The sequence below is a fragment of the Hyaena hyaena genome, unplaced genomic scaffold (assembly GCF_003009895.1).
Source record: "Hyaena hyaena isolate Hyena2069 unplaced genomic scaffold, ASM300989v1 scaffold_134, whole genome shotgun sequence".
Lineage (NCBI taxonomy): Eukaryota > Metazoa > Chordata > Mammalia > Carnivora > Hyaenidae > Hyaena > Hyaena hyaena.
Window position 1 is genome coordinate 3,349,536 of NW_024080766.1, and position 6,062 is coordinate 3,355,597.

General features: G+C 44.4%; 1 long non-coding RNA gene across 1 annotated transcript; it reads right to left on the reverse strand.

Moving 5' to 3' along the window:
* Positions 1-340: 340 nt before the first annotated feature.
* On the reverse strand, positions 341-5,530 carry LOC120235637. Its single transcript, XR_005529473.1, has 2 exons — positions 5,252-5,530; positions 341-635 (listed from the first exon to the last, which is right to left on the reverse strand). It is a non-coding gene; the product is annotated as an uncharacterized LOC120235637 (long non-coding RNA).
* Between the last annotated feature and the right edge of the window lie 532 nt (positions 5,531-6,062).

The window sequence follows — 6,062 nt, forward strand, 5'->3', positions numbered from 1 at the left end:
GAGACAGATGATTCTATACATACACCAGGGGGATATAGTTTTGTTGCCCATGCAACGGGACCTTAATGAGAGAGACTGGGTGGAACAGACTCCCAAGCTGGTCCAAAAATGGCTTGAGAAAGCCAGGCAAGGGAACAGGTGTGGCCTCACTGTGGCGAGGGAGTGGGGCCAGATTGAGGGCTCTTGCCTGGGGATTCGATTTGCTTATATCTATTGAACTGCCCACTCATACAAAAGAAAGGAGCATCTGAGTCTTTTTGTTGTTGTGGCCAAAAATGAGGCAAGTAGGGAAGGGAGAAGGGTGAAGATAGAGGGCTCTCAGCAGCCAAATGCTCCAAACAGAGTCAGAGATCTTATTACAATCTATGAGTGAGTCAGAGTGAATCATAATGGACTTCCCACAAATTTTCAAGAGTCTTGTCACATTGCCTGAGAGAACTAATGGTGTCCGACAGCAATTAACTCCAGTTGGGAGTCCTTGTTCCTGAAGAACTCTAGCATTTGAACTTGATGTGTCCAAGAGAAAGCAAAGGCTTGGAGAGTTAGCCCGTGCGATATCAGCCCCGGGATCTTGCATGGTCATCAGGAGGCCGCAGCGATGGGGGCATACATCTATCATCTATGCCTCAGAAAACCTTTAATATGGAGAAAGAAATTGAATAAGTAAAATTCAGTTAAAAGACAAACTTTGAATACTTTAACTGTGTTTTCTTATAGTAGTTACTATATAGCTAATTGGAAAAAGGATAATGACAATATTCTAAAGTGAGATAATGCAGTGTTTTATTCTGGTGGGAAGAGGTGCAAAAGAAGTCCCACAGCATTTCCGCCTTTCAAGTAATAGTGCCATGAGCGAAAATAAACAAAAAATCTCAAGTAAGTAATAATAGCAACACCAACACAGACGGCAGATTCAGCCCATAACTAATCCCAGCACAGCACAGCCGCCGATGGAATTCCCAGCTAGCGCCGGCGGTGTTTCCTCTCAACCAAGTTCTCAACAGAAAGGCAGAAGAGGCGAGCCTGGGGGGCTCAGTTGGTTAAGCGTTCAACTTGGGCTCAGGTCATGATCTCGGGCTCCATGAGTTTGAGCCCCGCGTCGGGCTCTGTGCTGACAGCTCAGAGCCTGGAGCTGCTTCAGATTCTGTGTCTCCCTGTCTCTCTGCCCCTCCCCTGCTCATGCTCTGTCTGTCTCTCTCAAAACTAAATAAACATAAAAAAGAGAAAGATAGATAAATCGTTAAAGAAATAAAACAAACCACATAGCTTTTACTATCACTTATGATAACATTCAGAGCAGCAATATATAAATTTAAAGATGTGATATATAAATGGTAGAATGTACTTTGGAAAAATAATGTTCTAAGCACTAATTAGGTATGGTTCATATTTTTTGAATAAAGAAAAACATTTAATGAAAGATTGATGTTTCAAGTGTGTAAAACAAATAGTTGGACTCAAGTTTATAACCCAGAGCTACCAAAACATCCTTATGACTATTCTTGAAAGCTGTAGTGAACAGGCTTGAAGAGCCATCATTAAAACAGACAGTAATCGGTTTTAAGTTTTCGTGTACCAGCTGTACAGTAAATGAAAATAGTCAAATTAACCTTTAAGTACTTTTATTTACTTTTTCCGCCACAAATGCACTTCAATAAATCTCAGCAGATGTAAAACAGTTGTGTGATCCCCAAACACACAATCCGTCCTCCTACCCACCAGGGTTCTGTGATACCTAAGACACTGCTCTTTCAACCCTAGCTCCACTGCTAGGTGTATTGATCAAATTATATCATGTTTTAGGGTCTGTGCCTAATTCCTAACCACAGTGTAGATCCAAAGGATGCATAGATGACAATGTTAGATATTAAGCAGTTTTAAACTCTGATTTCCCCAGATATTTTCTCAGTGAATCCAAAATAATTTGAGTAGGGTTATTTCTGAACAAACGCAAATATATTCTATGGAAGTATTCTCTATTGCTCTTTTACTCCTAATTTCCAATGATATGGATTTTTTAAAGTGCTGATTGATTTATTAGGTATTTGTGCTAGACACGGAAAATCAATATGAGAAAAGCAAGTGCAAAATATAAGTGACCACAAAAGACTTTATGTGTGTCTTAAGCTGATGTAGAGGGAGGTTTTGATGTAAATTTATCTCAACTGCAAAATTTTGTTTTACTCTGAGTTTCTGTAAACTTTGTCTTTTGCACAATATTGAATGGAAGCGAAAAAAAACCAGCAAAAGTGATTTTAATAGAGAAAAACCTTTAAAGAGTTTACTTTGGGGGTACCTGGGTGCCTCAGTCAGTTAAGTGTCTGACTTCGGCTCAGGTCATGATCTCACAGTTCATGGGTTCGAGCCCCACATCAGGCTCTGCTGACAGCTAGCTCAGAACCTGGAGCCTGCTTCAGATTCTGTATCTCCCTCTCTCTCTGACACTCCCCTGCTCATGCTCTCTCTCTCTCTCTCTCTCTCTCGCTCTCTTGCTCTCTCGCTCTGTCAGAAATAAATAAACATTTAAAAAAAATATATAAAGTTTACTCTTTAAAAGAGTAAAAGCTATTTAACCTGGCACGTTTGAAAATGTCCACTGACATTAATTATCTTATTTTATTCTTTTAACAAATTCTTTTTAAAATATTCATCCATTTATTTTGAGAATGGAGGGGCAGTGAGAGAGGGAGAGAGAGAATCCCGAGCAGGCTCTGCCCTGTCAGCGCAGAGCCCTATGAGGAGATTGAACTCCAAAACCATGAGATGGTGACTTGAGCCAAAATCAAGAGTTGAACGCTCAACTGACCTAGCCACCCAGGCGCCCCAACATTGATCATTTTAATTAAGTACTTTAGTTTTAGATAAATGTATATTCACATGCTGTTGTAGGAAATAATACAGAGAGAGACGACGTGCACCTTACCCAGTTTCCCCCAAAGGTAGCATCTTGTGAAACTATAGGGAGTATCACCACCAGGATACTGCCGTTGAGCCCACATAGAAAAGCTTCCGGGTACAGTGGCCACCCTCTTCCTGTCCCTTCTGCAGCCAGAGTCACTTTCCTCCTTAATCACGTCAACAAGTAACTGTGCTTATTGTCTGTCATGTTCTCAGCTCAAGCGTGTCACAATGGTGTGTGGCCTTGTGGGGCTGTCTGGTTAACCAGCGCCCTGCTCCAAGGGGCCGCCCATTTGCAGTGTCTGCCCCACAGGTGAGGGGCCCTGTCAGTCTGACTCTGCACAAGAATTTGTCTTTGTTGTTTTCGTCTGTTTAATTATGATGTGTCTTACGTGTTTTTTAAGGTTTATTTTATTTGCAGGTCACGTGGCTTCTCAAATTTGTCGGTCTGTGTCGTTTTCCAAATGTGGCAAGTTTTCAGCCATTATTTTTTTGAGAGTTTTTCATGCCCTCTGGCTCCTCCTCTTCCGGGGCTCTGATGACACAAACGCCATGTCCTTTGTTGTACTCCAGCTGCTCCCTGTCGCACTATTCTATTGTTTTCAACTTTCTTTGTGTCTTGTTCAGATTGGGTCAACCAGATCAGTAATGCAATTCTAGCGCTTGAAGAAATTTTTGCTCCTGTAAGGATCTTGAACCTAGCCTTTGGGGAGAATCCACATCCTCTAAAATCCAAAGTAGATCCTGTGAGCCTGTGTGTGTGTGTGTGTGTGTGTTGCCTTTTATTTGGGGGGTGGTGTCCACAAAGCTCATTCTCTTTCTGAGAAAAAGTCCCTACCACACTCACCCCTACCCACCAAGCTCCTCTTTCCAGAACTGGAAGTTTCCTCCAGTTTCCATTCCTTCACCCCACACCCCAAACCCTCGTGGTGCCCCTCACTCCTTCCCCATGGAGATGTTTGCTGACATCGCACAGAGCATGCGAGGAAGGCAGATGTGTCACCACTTCAGACTGGACAGGCGGGGAGAGCATGGCCCATCATGCCTGAGGTCTCTATTTAAGAACAAATAGCCCCCAGTCTCGGGAAAGTCACGGGCTGGGAAGGTTGAGGTCCATATGTAGGTCAGCATGGAAGGATGTCAAACACTAAGCCTCAAACCCCCCCAGGTAAGGTCAGACTCATGTCTCTGCTTCACCTCATGTGGTTCCAGCCTTACCAACTTTTATTTTAAGGCCCCTCTAACTTGATCAAAACCACACATAACAATACAAGAAAAGATTACCATAAACTACTCTTATAAATATAGATGCAAAAGTTAATTAACATGCAAGCAAAGTCAGCTACACCTAAGGAATGTAAACCCAGCTAAGCATCAGAAAATCCATTCATATAATATACTAAATTAAGAGTTTAAGGAAAAATTACTTTTGATCATCTTAAAGCTGCATAAAAGACACTTAATAAAAACCCATCATCCATTTATGATACAAGCCACTAACAAGCAAGAAATAAAATGTAAATTTGTAACCTGATAAATATTTATCTCACCATCTAGAAGAAAGACAAAGTATATGAATAAGAAATTCACAGACAATAAAGACAAATAACCAATAGATAAGAAAAAGAAGCCCAACCTTCTTAGTTATCAAGGAAATGCACCCACAAACCACCATCCTTCAGATTAGCCCCAAATTATGAATACATAACAATTGCAAGCATCCACAAGAGTGATGAAGAGATAGGGAATTGCATAGCCTGGAAGGGAATATACATTAATATAACAAGGCATTTGTATTTTGCTTTTCCTTGGGAGGCTGATATTAAACACCCATCCGCGCACTAGTTGGTGCCTATCATATGCAGGGCGTCAAATTGGACTTTCTTCCTCTCTTTCACTCACTCAGTCAAAGTGACAGGACTTCATAGGTGTTTCTGTTGAGGTCATGATCTCATGTTTCATGGTTTCAAGCCCCACATTGGGAATGACAGCATGGGAAGTTCTTTGGATTCTCTCTGTCCCTCTCTCTTTGCCCGTCCCCTGCTTGTGCTTATGCTCTCTTGCTCTCAAAAGTGAACAAATAAACTTAAAAATGTATACGTATGTATGGAGCCGGAGAATGGAGAATAGATAGGCAGAAGGAGGCACATACAGTGGGACAATACACAGCTCACATGCGTCATCTAGCACTGGATGCGTCAACACAGATAAATCACAGAGTAACTTGATATTGAGCAAAATACCGAACTTGGAGAAGCATGCCTGTGATGTAATGCCATTCATCAACTTTTAAAAACATACAAAATGTAATGCAATTACACAAAACCACTCTAGGCACCATAAACACACCCACCCCATCGGGGAGGGTGCAGGGTTGGGAGTGAGTAGGGCACACAGGACCTTTCGGTTCTATCAGAAGTGAGGCGGTGTTTTTTCCATCTTCAGAAAGTGCCAGAAGCAGGCCTGAGAAAACATGAAGATGGTTAAGGCGCAGCGAGAAGTGCTCAGTGACAAGTTTGCTGCCTGAGTCCCCAGCTTCGGTGTCAGTGAAACCTCACAGTAAACCTGCCGTCACACAACCTTCCCAGCAAACGTGCGCGGCCGGAGGGCGGCTTCCAGTGGGGTGTTTTCTTCCCCCCTTTTTCTTCTCTTCTCCGTTCTGCTCTACTCTGTTTTCTCATCTCCTGGCAATTGAAACAGATACCCGTTTAACCATCACAACGGGCAGAGCGGGAGGAAGGAAAGGACAATGGACGAGCCGCCCAGAGAAGCCTCCAAAGGGCCAAGCCCAGGGTCAAGTCCAGGGCCAAGCCCAGGGTCAAGTCCAGGGTCAAGTCCAGGGAGGCGCGAGCCAGGAGGCCGAGCCGGAGTCCGGGGAGGAGGGACCGCTCCCTCTGCGGCTTCAGCGTCTGCTGCAGATCAGAGGACACTGTCTCCTTCTCTTCTGGGAAGACACCCAAGGGCGACAGGATGGCGGGAGGCACGTATGCCAACTGCGTGCTGGGTGAACTCGGGAGGCGCCGGCGAGGCTGAGCCCCGGCAGGCGAGGGCCGAGCGCCAAGCACGCGCCAGGCGGCGGCTGCGGGCCCACGGCCAGGCCCCCGGCTTACCCGGGACAGTGGGCACGGGCGCTGCAGGGAGCCCGGGCGCGGCCGGAGGTTTCG